The 17,095-nt window shown below is 34.6% G+C and overlaps 1 protein-coding gene across 1 annotated transcript in view; it reads right to left on the bottom strand.

Annotated features, from left to right (window-relative positions):
- LOC135118670 (protein madd-4-like) overlaps nt 1-17,095 on the bottom strand; it is a 316,932-nt gene that overhangs the window by 260,722 nt on the left and 39,115 nt on the right. The window contains exon 2 of the mRNA XM_064041267.1: nt 9,584-9,619. The gene's annotated coding sequence lies outside the window, so the exon portion shown is untranslated. The remainder of the gene's footprint in view (nt 1-9,583; nt 9,620-17,095) is intronic.

Below are 17,095 nucleotides of genomic sequence, written 5' to 3'. Positions count from 1 at the left end.
ACACTGCGAACTGAAGAAAAAATATGTGTTAATCTGTACCTAATATGACCCAATTTCATTGCACTCAACCTTACATCCTCACACCCAATCCAATATTGGGCCTCAAAAATTTAAGTTTGCCATCGACTCGCGAAGAAGAAGACCCAATCCAATAATTCTACAGCAATGCAAACTCTTGAAGACACGAGCTAACACCCTCATACTCCATCCTCAGTGCATATAACTTGGCATGCATTTTTATCCAGTAGGGACAACGTGCAGACCAAACTTTTGCAATAAAAGTATTACGCGGTCGCTGAGAACGGAGGAAGGGAATAGCGGAGATGCCATAAGGAAGGTCAGGCGCCTCCTTGTAGGTCAAGCAGCATACGATAGGCTTGATCAGTTACTGTAACTTATAAAAAAAAACTTGTCAAATCAAGACGAATCTGTCAAAGATTGGTTTTTATTGGTCATATGGTTACACAAAAATCGGTAAAAAAACTTTTAAGTCAAACGGTTTTATCTTATGTGCACTGAAAACTAGAAAATAAAAAAATAGTTACTTACCTGTCAACCTACGTAGGTGGTCTTGGTCATATTAGACTAAAATAAAAACGTGGGGCCCATTAACTGTTGCTGTAGTACTTTCTTCTAGAGGTATAATAGGTGTGGATTGCATCGACTTACTATAATCGTAACTGGAGATTTTGACAATCAATAATCAGCCGTAGCGGCTTCACCAGCGAACGCCAAGCTCATGATCTACCAAAGTATAAAGATATGCTTTGCCATAGGTAGGATTTCAGAGGGGCCCCACGTTTTTATTTTAGTCTAATATGACCAAGACCACCTACGTAGGTTGACAGGTAAGTAACTATTTTTTTATTTTCTAGTTTTCAGTGCACATAAGATAAAACCGTTTGACTTAAAAGTTTTTTTACCGATTTTTTATTTTCTAGTTTTTAGTATTTAATGAAAATGCCTACCGAATATTCCTCATTGTATCTAATTCATTTAGTGCATCATTATTACACGGTCTCTTACCTGATAATTTATTACAATCTAATTTAAAAAAAAGTCATTTTTTTTAACGACACCAAAAATCATCAAGTGACCCCTCCCTGGGTCGGCAGCGGTAAGGGTGTGCCAGACTCTTACTGACTAAAAATAGTTATGTTTCGTCCTAGACCTTTTATGTACCAGGGCCACGGTAACTCTTTCGAACAATCCCGCAGCCCAGGCAGGCCTGGCGCCCTGTTGGGCCCTGCTGGGGTTGCTGACAGTATTCTACTTGTGTAGCCCTTTCATTTGATACCCATATTGAGGGGGTTGTGGAAAAATATGTAATCCGCCATTTTGTGCCAGCGGCCATATTAGATTTACAATGTTATTGATATTACCATATTGTATTGTCATCGGAATAAAAGGTGTATACAAAATTTCAGATTAATCGCTTGACAGGAAGAGGGTGTTTGAATTACTAAATTGGACCCAAGAATAAAACAAACGTGATGAGCTAAATAAAACCGTTTAAAAATTGTTATCAGCCATTTGGTAGCGGCGGCCATCTTAGATTTCAATTTTGCATAGTAAATTGTATTCTACTTGTTGAGACCTTTCATTTGATACCCATGTTGATGGGATTGATAAAACCTAAGTTATCCGCCATTTAGTAGAGGCCGCCATCTTGGATTTGAATTTTATATAGTACATTGTATTCTACTGGTTGAGCACTTTCATTTGATACCCACATTGACGGGATTGATAAAACCTACGTTATCCGCCATTTTGTACCGGCGGCCATCTTGGATTTGCAATGTTATTGATATTACTATATTGTATTGTCATCGGAAATAAAGGTGTGTACCAAATTTCAGATCAATCTGACTACAGGAAGGCACTGAAATTTCAATTTCTAAATTTGACCCAAGAATGAATAAATAATAAATAAAACAAACGGGGTGAGCTAAATAAAACCGTTTAATAAAAAAAATGGGCAGGTTCTAAAAAGGTATAAAGTTCCTCGTCCCCTAAACACCCGCATTTTAGGCGCGCTGCTTTCTTAGGAGATTTTGCGTTATGACATCTCCGCTAGTCATTTTGTTCTCCATGGTGACAAATAGTGTGTATGTGTGTGTAAATGTTTTCGTGAGTGTCAGGGATATTAGATTGTGAGGAGTCAAGTGATTTTGCTGTAGCTTGCAGTTTACACTTGGGTACTGCACCCAAGTGTAAACACGGGGTTCATGTAAAATTTTTTTGGTACAGATAAAAGAGAAAAAAAAATCTATGTAGATTGTTTTAATACTATATTCTTGGTACTTTTAAATACCTATATATTTTCAATTGCATTTTTTTTCCAAAAGTTAGTTACGATTTCGGAAAAAAACTGTTGACCTAGTTTCATTGCAAATGGATGTAAAATACCACGTCATATTGGAATTTATTTGAGAGTCAGAAGTCGAAAGGCTTGGCAGCTTGTCTTACTAAAGGTATCGAGTTACTCAATAACTAGGTTGAAGGGGTCAGACAGGGTGCTGGTACTCGCAATAACAATATTATATGTTGCCATGGCAACGCTGGTTGAAATGGACCTATATTTCCGTCCTCCGTGAGATGGGCAGTTACAACAAGGAATGTTACGAATGTAATAGTCTATTTTTTGGTACTAAAATAAAACTTTTTCAGTACCTATTTTATATATGAAATAATATTTCACGTCTAATCTATGCAAAAATAAAGGTAAAATTCTCAATTTTCCCAATAACAAGATGGAACACAGACTTCGTTTTATCTAGTTTTCAACAATGCTTACATTTTTTTAATGAATTTTATCGCTTAAAAGCTAACAACCAGTTGACACGCATCGTCCTGAGGCTTTCAACAACAAGCAGACCGAGTACCTTACAAAACCCCAATAAATCTAAAGCAACGCATATAAAAAATTAAACACGGGATCACGTAAAACAGGAGCCATCTCGTCACCTAGCACCCTGCAAACCTTTAGTCGGCCGATAGTTTGTTTAGGCTCATAAATCAGTACCTATAGAAATAAACTCACGAGTTTAAAAAAAAAACAATCATAGACCCAACTGTCGGCCGACTGTTTAGTCATTTTTAAGAAAAGTGTGAATCTAATCAAAGTTCTTGGTCCGTGTAATACTATTGTAGGTATACCTAGTCGTTGTTAGGTATGTGCGTACAAGGTACCATTCCATTTCCATGCTGATTTATAAACCAGAACAAACTGTCGGCCGACAAAAAGTTTGCCGTGTACAGGTACTCGAACCGTTATTATCTCGTAAACGAGAATATAAACCTACACTTGACGAGAAACGACTTTATTTTTACTTTTTTTGCAATGATATGGGGTACGAAAAGCAAATGGTATGGCGGGTGAGAATTTTATACGGTACTAGCTTCCGTTTGTGGGTACACCCGGGTCCCGGTGGAATTACTGCTTTCACACGGATAAAAGTTCAAGTCGTGGTGGCCTAGTGGGTAAAGGACCTACCTCTCAAGTATGAGGGCGCGGGTTCGATCCCAGGTCAGGCAAGTACCAATGCAACTTTTCAAAGTTTGTATGTACTTTCTAAGTATATCTTAGACACCATTGGCTGTGTTTCGGCTGGCACGTTAAACTGTAGGTCCCGGCTGTCATTGAACATCCTTGGCAGTCATTACGGGTAGTCAGAACCCAGTAAGTCTGACACCAGTCTAACCAAGGGGTATCGGGTTGCCCGGGTAACTGGGTTGAGGACGTCAGATAGGCAGTCGCTTCTTGTAAAGCACTGGTACTCAGCTGAATCCGGTTAGACTGGAAGCCGACCCCAACATGATTGGGAAAAAGGCTCGGAGGATGACACGGATAAAAGTTCAGCCATGTCCAATCTCTGTGTCAGTTTTAATATACAAGAGCTACATTCTCATTTATAATATGAGTAGGTATTTATTAGAAGTCCTGTACTTTTTAATTATTTAATTTTCAATTTGTAACTAAAGTGGTTTTTTTTGTGAAACTACCATTTTATGAATTATGTTTTTTTCTCCAAAAACCTTTAAGGAGTGGTGTTTCCCAGCCTATTCCACATTAACATATTAAACAGCAGTCACTACGAAAAAGACCCAAATAATTTTGATACTTTAATGCCATTTCCAGATCTACATTTCCTCCCGATAAACTATTCGGTAGTATCTAAGATAAAGGTATCCTGATGTTTCAAACCCATTGAGACAACGAATAAAAATAAATAAAGGAAACTACCATCCCTTACAACCTTCTAAAATAATCAAAAGAAAGTTTCCGTGAAAAATAAACTGTAACCCAATCGATTTTCAACTGTATTGAAAAGGTATTAAGGTGTCATTTCATTTGTCTTACTAAGTGACAGTTAAGACTTTATAGTGTTTCAAGATATCTTTGTAAGTACACTAGAGATGAGACAAGTAAATAGAGTTATCGATATATCCGAAAAATATTTGCGGATATATCCGATAGTTGTACATTTAAAGCGATGCTGCGCTTAACAATTGATTTCAAATTGAATTGAATTTTGATGGCCATTTAAAAAATATTTATACCACAAAGCGAATATTAATAAAAATTCAAATGTCGGTTTGAATAGCAAATTGATAGAGCACGGGTAAATTCGCATGAAATTTTATTATTCTCTAAAATTACTCATAAAGCGTTTGAACCGCAAAATGCAATTTAATATTTGGAAAATACATTGCAGAGAAAAATTAATATGATCGCCTTTTGATGTCTTTGTATCATGTGATATTTTTTAATATAAATGAAATATAATACGAATAAGCAACGCTTTAAAAAATCTAATTTCAATATCTATGAAAAATATTTAACTAAGTAATATCGATCCTTTGATAAGGAACCACTTTCACGTAGAAATAAGTTCATTGACTTAAACAATACGAACATTTTTTAAAGTAAAGAAATCAAATTAAATCAATTGATTCTTTCTTCGATATTAAAATTCCCTCCTCAAAATATCCGAATACCAAAAAAAATATCCGCAATTTTTCCAAACAAGCATCCTTACTTGAAGAGCCATTGATTTTCACAAGCTTAGGCAATTTTATTGGATGAGGACCTCTCGATAAGATAGCTAGGGTCACCCCACTAGACACAAGATAAGTGTAAAATTGTTTAGACCTCCGGAATTTTAGCTTGAAAAGCTTTATAGTTAATACGAAAATACTGTTGCAGATTGTGAAAAGTTGCTGGAAAATACATGTTGAGAATGTGTTGGTAAAGTTCAGTTTTAAATATCCATTTATTGGTTTAACAGGAACTACTGAAATTATCTCAATACCTGTGTATGCTAGAGCTATTTTAGAACGAAGCAGGTTTCTAAAATTGTCTATAATCATGACATAATCTCAGAGAGACAGAATGGTATCAAAAAAATGTACAAATGCATTACCTATTTATTTTACACTTATTTATACAGAAGCAATAACTAACCTATGTAGAGCCTCTAATTCCAATTGTAATAGAACCTAATGACAAAAATTACTAGTACCTCTTGTTCAAATACCAGTGGTATCTTTGCAGTGGTACTACTTCCACAGGCTCTAAACTCAAAACGAATGAAGTCACATTACAAAACAAACGTTTCAAGATGCCCTCCAAATCATAATCATAACAATAGCTAAATAGAACATATTTTATTACCACTGCAACAATTATCCCAAGTCACAAACAGACAAGCTTATCTTCTAACATTCCGGTGCAAAGAACACATTTACTCATATTACAGAAAGTGCATACGTAATAAAATTTACAACGCTTCTATGTAAATTACGTCTAAAATTAATTTAGTCTGCTAAAACTAGGGGGTGTTTTGATACCCCTTAATTGGGGGAAAGGGGGTAATCACGGAGTAAGGAAAGATGGGCGGAGATACCATAATGCAGGTTCAGGCGCCTTCTTGTAGGTCAATTACGTACGGTGTGCATGACCAAAACGATCAGTTATGAATGAACCAACGAGGCGTTCTGGTTCTTTGATACATCTGTCAACAATTTTTGGTAAGACAAAAAATGATCGGGTCCAAATAAGGTGTATAACAGCGAAGATAGTAACGTTCCTCGTCTCCTGCTCACCCGCATTTTGGCGCGCTACTTTCTTAGGAGATTTTCCGTTATGACACATCCGCTAGTCATTTTGTTCTCCGTGAGAGTACCTAACACATAGTGCACGCTCTATGTTAATATAATAAGATATGATAAGCTTGTTAGTCAGTCAAGATATTGATCAAAGATGTCGGCTGGGTCTGATCCTTGAAGTAATGCATTGATTTTTGTTAATAAGTGACTTATATGACGTATTATCTGTATCTGTACATTTCCATAGTCAAAACTGTCTTGCATTCCATAAATATGCAATGGTATATATTAAACTAAGAATGTTTTACAACAAATAGAATTGTCCTGTCTCGATAAATTGGGCTTTTTATTTATAAGAAGGGATTTTTTTATGAATTTGAAAATGCTGTAAAACCATAACCATTAATTTTTGATAGTCGTAAAGAAAGACATCAAAATATTTCATCACCTCTTGAATTGCATACTATATGACCCAAAATATAAGTTTTTTCCACCTCACTAATTCCTATCGCATTATTTCCTTGCAGCCATTCCACCAGTTCTAATGAGAAGGTGCTTCCTCTTCATAAGAAGCTTAAAACAGTCCTCGTTATACAGATAAATAAATAAACCATTTTCAGGAGCCTGTTAATTAACGAAAGCTCACAGGGTCTTAATTAAAATAATGGCAAAATAAACTATATAGAGTTGGTAATTAAATTAGTTTTATGGCATAGGTATTTAGGAGTGGCCATTTCATTTTAGGTGTTTACAGCTCTGTATAGTTTGTATTAATAATAGTAGATAGTACCATTGAGAGAATTGTAGGTATCTATCTAATTATGACTACAGTAGTGGCTAAAGTATTCTTCTTAAATAGAGAAGGAAAAAGCATTGATTACATGGCATTTAAGTAGATAGATACGTTTTATTAGTTACAACATTTTTTTACATTTTTGATCTTAGAACTAATTATAGTAGGTGCTAATAACGTATTTTACCTTTATTATAAAGCAACAATGGCCCATACATAATTTACCTTAAAATTAACGTAAAATGTAATTTATTAACGTATATACGATTGCTGTATTTTGTAAAGTAAAATATTCTCATTGTATTTACCTCTAAATAGATAATAACAAAAATATAAAATTTTCACACATAAACTACAAATTAGAGGTGCTATTAGGTGTACTTCAAAATATATTTTACCTACATTGTCAAAAAAAGCTTACTGTTACTGTTACAGCGTTTTTTTTTTCGTCCCACTGCTGGGCACAGGCCTCCTCTCACACGCAGAAGGATATAAAAGCTTATAACTTTACAGACCCTAAGCTCATACCTTGATTTATTTCTCCAGATTACTACAAGCAAGCAAAGTCAGTACTTCACCAGTGTCAAGGCCTAATTACCGCGAGGGTCAGGGGCTGCAGCCTATCAGGCATTACAAAAGACCTCCTTATCTCTCCTGGGTTCTTGTTTTACTACTTTTGGTCCCTCTTTGATGACTTGAACGGGACTGATTCCTTGATAACTAATGCCATTCAAACTTGGCGTAATAAATCCGTGAAGTTGATTGGTGGATATTGTAATGTCAATTATTGATATTTTTTAAGAGTTTTAGTAATAATTTAGTATATTAAATTATACTTTTAATACATATATTTCAATAAAAGGTTTCATTACTTAAGATAAAGCTACACGCGATTGGTGCTTGGCTAATCACCATCAATTCTTATACTTACGTTAGTTACTAGAAAAGTGACCTTAGGGAAAGCTAAGATACAGTAAAGAATGGTCCAGTTTTACGCTGTAATTTTTTCACTCATGGCAATCAAAATGAACAGCAGAAAGTGATAAGGCATAAATCGTGATATCCGACGAATAACACCACAACACAGTAAAAAGTAATACTTTTATATAATAAACATTGTTTATCGCTTACAACAACATCAAACTTGTACATACTTTTTCCCACAAGAATTTTATTAAAACCGAGCTGAAACTTTCTCATACAAAGGCGATTCAGATTTATTAAGAAAGTCAAGCTCTAGGGATACCTACCAATGATGGATTAACTTGAGTAAATAATATTCAAGAAGATTATTTGCATAACTGAAAACTGTTGTTTCAATCGCAGGGTTAATACCACGGAGTAAGGAAAGAGCGGAGATGCCATAATGCATGTAGGTCAGGCGCCTTCTTCTAGGCAAGTACGCACAGCGTAGCGGGCATGACCAAAACGATCAGTTAAGAGTGAACTTACGAGGCATTCGGGTTCTGTCAACGATTTTTGGTATTACAAAAAATCGGTGGGTTCCAAATAAGAGCGGAGGTAGTAACGTTCCTCGTCCCCCGAACACCCGCATGTTGTCGCGCTACTTTCTTAGGAGATTTTGCGTTATGACATCTCCACTAGTCATTTTGTTCTCCATGGTAAATACATTTCAGGGATTGCTGAATAAGGTTCAATATTGATACGAAACTGATTGCTAAAATATTTGCAGAAGGTACAATGAGATAGTATCTTTCCGCTCAGTTACCTTAGAATTTAGGGTCAAAGGGTGAGTAATCGAAATTCTGTCTTTTGAGACAAAAGGCTTAAATAAGTAAGCTTGGAAATATTGCTTGGACGTTTTACGGTTCGGTATGTAGGAAAACAAGGTTTTGCTACCTGAATTTGGTGCCTGTGTATTTTTGGAATTCAAATAGGATGTTATTTTTAACCGGCTTTCCAAAAATCTTTCCCACCTGGGGTGGTTGTATTTTAAAAGCATTTTGTTTTTATTTTAATTGGTTCAGTAGTTTACAAGATGACTCCTACTGTTCGTCATAAACTTATGATTTTATAACTTCTAAGTAGTCAACTTTTCGTGGGTAACAAATTTTCACGTCAATTTAACATAACCTAACACCATATTTACACCAATTTTCAAAAAAACACTGCCGTGCAAAAAAATGGGGACAAAATACTCCCCGACACAAAATATCGTATTCATAATTCAGAGCCATCCTTTTTCAGAGCATTCGGTAAAAATTGATTACCTCAGGGAAAACCAGTCAAATATGTATAAAAGCATTCACAAATGATTCTTAAACATGTACCTACTATGTATATTTTTAACGGGGATTTGATGTATATCTCGTACACGCGGGATGAAATATAAATTAGACTCGTATCCACTCGTTTTGATAAAGTACGGTGAGCAATTATTTGAATTTTAATGTGCATGTTAATTTGACTTTTGGGCTGTGCTATGGGGGGTGTTTTATTTCGATTCTGGATTAATGGTGTTCCCTTTTTTGTGACATGATTTTGATTCATCAATTCTGTGTTATCCTGTTTTTATCGCTTTTTTATATGTACAAAATCTCTGTATTTACAGGTGATTATTTTTGGTAACGTAAAATTACCATATTGAATAGCAATAACCTACACAGATCCTAGGAGTCGTGGTCATTATGAGGTCAAGGTCATCCTGCGTTAACTTACATTGATTGGAAGAGTCAAGGTCACTCGGCAGCTGATCTGAAACAAAGTAATGCTAAAATCAGTATTTTGTCATGTTGAATAACGTTCTAGTATCCAGAAATGGTTTATTTTTGTATAACTCTATCTCTTTCTCACTATTTAAATAATAGTGCGTAGTCGTTTTCAAAATGACTCTAGAAAAAAAAATAATAGTAGTTATTTTTTTTATATAATAAGGTCTCAAGGAAACCATTCTACCTGAAGCGATTGCCTGTCAGAATTCCTCAACCTAGTTACCTCGGCTACCCGATACTCATTGGTAAGTCTGCCTGTCACACTTTCTGGCTTCTGACAACCCGTAACAACTACCAAACTAATAAGAATAATATTCCTAAACATCTTCAAAGCATTTAACAAGCCTCCAGGTAACCACGAAGCAAAAACATGAACCGAAATCCAAACTTTCTAACAATTCAAGTTCAACCGTCCCCTAGGAGAAAGAAACTCGTCTCAAAAGACCAATATCCAGCCATAGCAAATAAACTTTAATTACAACAATATTCCAAGCGTTAAATTGTATATTTCCCTAGATCATAGTCACATGTTTAGAGTTACACACTGAAGACTTTTTAGTCGGCTGATAGTTTTGTCGGGCGCTTTATAAGTCATTTTCTCCCGTAAATAATATAGTAAATAAAATAAATAAATAAATAAATAAATAAATAAATAAATAAACAAAGATCAGGCATTTGGCCAGTATCGAACCAACTAAAAGTTTTGATTGAATTACTTCAAATCAAGAAGAATTTGTAATTTGTTCCACTATATCTTCTTCCCAGCAAAAATCATAGGAACTGATTAAGGGCATTTTGGGGGCAGTCTTTTGGAAATATTACCTTTAAAAAGTTCTTATTTTCAACTTACTTTAAGTAAAAGACTGTTCAAAAAAATAAATATTTTCTCATCCATCCATCGGTTCAACTGTTGGTCAACTGTTTAGTCTGCAGTATGCTCTAAGAGTACCCCTAAAGTTTTAAATGTTTAGAAGCATGACCTTAATTAGCGAATGTCTCCCGGAGTGGGAGTCAGGAGTTGGAAGCGATTAGGAGACAGCTGAATATACCCTCCGGGACTATTGTTGTGTTGTGAATAGCTTTCGCAGTTCCGAATCGCGGCAGAACCAATCGCTGTTCCGGGAGCTGTTTGGAATATCGCTGTTTCTATTAGAAGGTTATTGTGAGTTCTGACTGTGTTTAAGTGGAATGGAACTATTTAAATACTTACAAGCTACACATAATATTAGGGGACAAGTCCAACTAGTTAAACACTGAACTTGACTGTCTAATGTGCCAAGATTATAAGAATAGAATTTAGGGAAGCTATATGATCTTACTACAAGAAGTTTTATAAATAGTAATTATATTTAATTTTATAAGTTATAATATTTGGACCTAATTTCAATAGTTAATATATATATTTTTTAATTGCAATGCCTTAATAGGCAGCGAAGTTAGAACGTACCAAATTATAAGATCCTTTTATACCTTCTTCTACTTTAGTTCCTAATAAAGATTTTGAATTCAAAATATTTGAAAGGTTAAACAATTTTAGACATCTATAAATAACTGTTAGATCGATAAGTTTACTCTGCACAGCAGCGGTAGAAAGATCAAAAAACTTGGTCGTCCCTAAGCTTTGAATAACCCACGTGGACTACATAAAGTTATAAAGGTCAAAGGTAGTATACATATATTTAACTATACTCCCAAACATGTCCTAAATAGATAAAACTAGAAATGATCAAGTTTTTCAGAAAACTTGACTATAAAATCCTTACTAATATTAAAAATAAATATAAAATGGCTATCTCTATCTGATTTTTTACGCCAAAACTACTGATATAAATGTATGTGGAATTTAAAACAGATAGACTAAAGCCTGAGACAGGACATACTACTTTTTATTCATTTCCAAGAAATAGTTCTCGTAAGACGAGGCGGAACGGCGAGAAACAGCTAGTATGCAATAACGCTTAAAAACGGTCACAAATAACCCCTACATTTACAAAAGAACTATCCCAAAACAATGCAAATAACAATTCAAATAACAAGGTTACAAACCAGTCCTTATCGCCACACAACGTCCATCTCATTGCAAATTCACAAGGCGACTGCAAAATTACTTAAATCAACTTTAGTGTCGGGAGACCGTTCACAAGTTCAGTCGTTACCAAAACTTTTGCTAACAACGACCAAAGGCCCACAATTAAATGAAAATAAAAATAATATTTGCTCTTGTAAAGGGCTGTTGCGAGATCTAATGGCCCTTTCGACGTGGAAGAGTTGGAGATATGAACAGTAGGTACGCCCTTCAAGTACCTAAGCTCGGAATTTTGGGGCCCTTAGTTTTGTGGCTTCCTTTCAGGGCCCTTGAGTTAATAGGAGTTCGCGTTTTGTGAAGGAAAATGGATATAGCGACAGTTTATTTAAGTTGATTATCCTTGCGTTGCTATTGGAATACAAAAAACTGGTCCTTTGAGCTCTCAAGCGGAATTAATTTTTGTACGTAGATTGGAATATCTAATATCCGCGTATAGGCTTGAAAAGACAATTTTGGACAGAACAAAAAAATTACAGGTAATCACCAAACTTACTCTAGGTAGATTGACGATTTCAGACTGTACAATTCCCTCTAGAGGCTTTTTTCATCCAAGATATAGGTACCTAAAAAGTACATGTAACATAGATATGTTTCATTAGTACTGGCCTAACCTGAAATCGTATCCGCACACTCATACTTACTGAGAGACTGGTGCTTTAACCACTAGGCTATCAAGACTTCTTATACAGTCATAATAGTTATAAAAATTGCGTCTTCAAACTATAACACAATACAACAGCTTTCTAATAACGCACGCCCCATTTAAAATGGCTGCTTCTCCCATATTCTTCGCGTAAACTAGACTAAAATCGCTACAAAAACGATCTTATACGCGATCAATATCACACCATTAGATTTTATTATGTACATACATGTATATCGATGTTTTCCTCAGAGAATCGAGAAATATAGATGCTTTTATAATAAAACTGATATGTGTACCACTTTGGGGAATCGAGCAGAGGATAATATGACGAAACGTGTGAGCAAGTCGCGTCCTTGTTTCAAATGTCAAGTAGGTTTTCTGGTGATTTATATAGAATTGCTGGTATTAAGTTTAAACGATAAATCTTGGTTTCACACTAATATTATAAGCTGAAAAGGTTGTTTATAAAACGCGCTAATCTCCAGAACTATTAGACCGATTAGATTTTTTTTGATAGCCAGTTTTAGATAGCCCATTTTTCGAGGTAGGCTACTTTTTACCCATATGCCGGAAGTTGTCACCGTTCCCAGGTAAAACCACTGGCTGAAGTTAGTATTTTATATTATAATCTTCGGCTGAACACAAAAGAAACATCTAAAAAATAATTTGGTCCTTTTACGAGCAGCTCAGATCTTAAGACCTACTATTATAACCTTATTCCAATTAGTACAAACTAATTAAACCATTACGACCACGTAAAATATCCATCAGATAAAAGAAATTTATTCGAAAAGAAGTCTTGTTCTAAGAAATACGTGTATTTAGTCAGAAACCTCTGATAATTAGTAAGGGGTCGTAAAAATCAGATGTTGTGCTCTTAATTAAGTAATGAAATAGCCAGAAAATAATTAATTTGATAAAAGCTAATAATATCTTAGTGTTGCTTGTTGCTCTATCTGTATAAATATTATTAATATTTTAGGTATAAATGTTGTGTTACAAGGTAAAACTTAGTTATCGTCTATAACTATACTGTAATAATAAAAAAACCGGCCAAGTGCGAGTCGGACTCGTGCACGAAGGGTTCCGTAAATTACAGTTAAATCAACCTATCTCAAAAACTATAAGAGATACTTTGATCAAACCAAAAATCGTTGAAAGAGTTAATTAGCATGCATCACCTCTATTTTTTAGAATTTTATACCCGTAGTTATAAAAATAGAGGGGGACATACTTTTACGACTTTGAGAGCTGATATCTCAAAACCGTTCACTTTAAGAAAAATGTTTTTAGAAAACTTTATATCATTTTAAAGACCTTTCCATTGATACCCACACGGGTATGTACATCGAAAAAAAAAATTTCATCCCTCAGTTACATGTATGGGGGGCCCCACCCCCAATTCTTTTTTTTACTATTTAGTGTCATATTTTTGTAGCGGTTCATACAACACATATTCCCATCAAATTTCATCACTGTAGTACTTATAGTTTCCGAGTAAATCGGCTGTGACAGACGGACAGACGGACAGACGGACAGACGGACAGACGGACAGACGGACATGACGAAACTATAAGGGTTCCGTTTTTGCCATTTTGGCTACGGAACCCTAAAAAGAGTGTTTGTTTGTAGCTACCCCCCTAAACTACTGAACAGATTTTTTAAATTGTTACTGATAGAAAGCTACAGTATTCCCCAGTAATAAAGACTATATTTTATCCCGGTACGATTAGTAGTTCATATGTTACGGAGGTGAAACCGCGGGAAAACGGCTGGTTAGAAATATTTAAGTTATAACGTTTCTGTTAAAAGGTACGACTTAGTATTTTTTCTCAAGGCAAAATGAAAGGTAATTTTAAGCTTTTTCAGGTAATAAATACTGATTTATATCCAGGCTTAGACTTTACGATTATTTTATGGATAAACGCCTACAATTTACGACTATATCTTTTGGATATTATTACACTAGATAATGTTCGCGACTTAGTCTGAGAATTTAGTAATGTGTTTTATATTTTATTGTTGAAATATGAAAGAGTATAAGGAATTTTGAAAAAAAAAAGATGTCACATATGTTAATTTTTGTATAAAAAACTCAGGAGTATGAATACAAAACGAAAAAAAAAGAATATTCCGTATGAAATCTATGTCCGACTTAAGATGATGGATTTCGACAAATTAGCGCCTGATTCCATAATTTAATCATACAAATTTTTGTTTAAGATTATGTCCATAAATAAACTAAAAATAAGACCAGATACAATAGTATATTATTAAGACAAAGTACATTTATTTAATAAGAATACGTTTTTGGCAAGCATACTTCAGCTTGGCTCTCGAATTCTAAGCGAAACAAATGACTGTTAACAGTGTTCTTTTACAAACGGCTCCGTGGAAAAAACTGAACATTCGTACATTTTTTGCCTCAAGCCTCGTTCGAGAAAGTGCGAGCACTTGTGCTTCAGTATTTTGTTTTTTTCGTAGAAAAAATGTTATTTTTTTCTCTTCTTGTTAAAACGCCCCGTTTTATATAAGCGATTTGGAGTTTCTTTTGATATGTTGTTTGGGAATTTCTGTCATGATTTTCTGGCAAACATTTTTGGCAATAAATAACCTTAGTTTGTGTAAAATCTGTAGTTTTAGAACGGATACGAGGAAAATCCATTTTGTATGATTAAAGTTTCTCTCGCTAGAAGTCACGAGTGCTGGAACATTTTCGAGCTTCATATCCCAAATATGAACGAGGAAGTGACGAAATAGCTTTTGAACGTGCGCAATAATAAAACACTTTCTGTGAACTTACAAAACTATGTCATTTTAGTTTGCAAAATTTCTCGCTCTAGCAGAAACAATTTTAGTACACCATTTTATACGATTTATACATTTTCTTTCATAATAAGTTGTAGTAGCCCAGTAAACAATCTCAAGTATGAATGTGGGTTCGATTCCATGAGGAAATTGCCAATGACACTTTTCTGAGTTTGGTAGAAAAACTGTAGCTCCCAACCCAACTGACATTTGAATATCTTTAGCAGTCGTTAAGGGTAGTCAGAAGCCAGCAAGTCTGACAACCAGTCTTACCTAAGGTTATTGGCTTGCGCGGGTAACTGGGGTGAAGAGGTCAAATAGGCAGTCGCTCCTTGTAAAACCAGACTGGAAGCCGACCACAACACAGTTGGGAAAAGGCTAGGCAGATGATGATGATGTTACTCCCCAGTGTGCAAAATTTCTCACTTTAGCAGAAACAATTTTCCTAGACCATTTATACGATTTCTTCATAACAAGCGACGCCTTAAGTGAATATAGGCGTAATATTAAACATACGTAAAAGTATTTCGTTATTATTGTTGCAGAAAATGGTCGCATTAGTGAAAGGACCTATTATTATAAGGACCCAAAGCAATGAGCCGAGGAAATAATACGGTATGAAGAAAATATATTATTTAAACGAATAAACCAGGCCGTCACGCGATAATCTAATAAGTGTGTAAATATATATTGCGTGGGAATTATGTTTTAATGCTGTAGTTATTTTACTGAGTGTAGGAATCATTTGTGAAGGTATTTAATGATATATAAGACATTGATACAGGAAGAATCAATTTTGCAATTGTTGCTGTTGTTATATATATATTTTTTTGGTTTTTATTTGCATCGATTGACGATCTAAATAAATTACGACTGAGGGTTGTCAAAATGACATGCTTTTTCAAAATGAATTAGCTATTAAAACTTTTTAAATCAGAATTGATTGCTGTATTATGAGAGATGGAATCTGAGAGTAAGAAAATAGTTAGCATGCTAGATTTATACAGGTACATAAGTAGTCATTTAATATTTAGGTCTACATTTTGACATTATCATAAAATAATTTCATCTGTTAAAATGTCAGGTTGAATCATCCCTAACAAAAAGTTGTGGGTGTTAAACAAAAATATTAATTAGCAAAGTAATTAAGTATCCACCTACATTTCACATTGTTCTGCTTCTTTTAGTGTAGGGGTAAAATTTTAACAGCAACAAGCAAATTTTTGTATGTCGCTAATTATAAAATAAAAGAAAATAAATTGTGTTTCGCGTATATCTGCGCTCCGACTTACCACGGGTTAAGGCCTAGGGCCGCTGACAACATTAACGTCAGTTTTCTTAAAAACACTGTTTACATACTACAACTGTCACTAACCATATAGCATTCAGAAAGGGCTTACGAGAGATCGATCGCTAGAAAAAGAATTTTCTTTTATAATATTCCAAAATAAAAAGCAATCTTTCCAATATGAATAGCATTTAAAATGCCAGGCCGAAATATCTGAATCTTATTAACTTTTAACCACAATGAATATCTTTCGAAACAACTATATTCAATAATGAAAATACCTAATTTTAATATCGTTTAGTTACAAAGGCTCATAGATCAGATATTTTTCTGAATATCTTTAAATTAATATTAGGTACAGTAGACTGCACATCAGTGGTAACTGTCATGCACCTTAACTCAATAGTAATAAGTACGATTTTCTTATAAAACTGTTACCACTGACCTGAAGTTGACTGTACTATAATATAGGCTTGGGTCACCTTAGGGTTTTGACCTAGTCCTCAGCTTATTTTTGAAGTAAATGAAAAATAATTTATGTCTTTGATTCTGAGATAACAGCTCAGTAATGAAGTCTGAGGTTATTATTTTATAATTAAATCGAGCTGACCCTAGGAGTAATGTGTAGCTA

Source organism: Helicoverpa armigera, chromosome 24 (genome assembly GCF_030705265.1).
Source record: "Helicoverpa armigera isolate CAAS_96S chromosome 24, ASM3070526v1, whole genome shotgun sequence".
NCBI classification, from domain to species: domain Eukaryota; kingdom Metazoa; phylum Arthropoda; class Insecta; order Lepidoptera; family Noctuidae; genus Helicoverpa; species Helicoverpa armigera.
The sequence above is the reverse complement of the archived record's forward strand: the minus strand, read 5'-3'. Positions and strand labels throughout refer to the sequence as shown.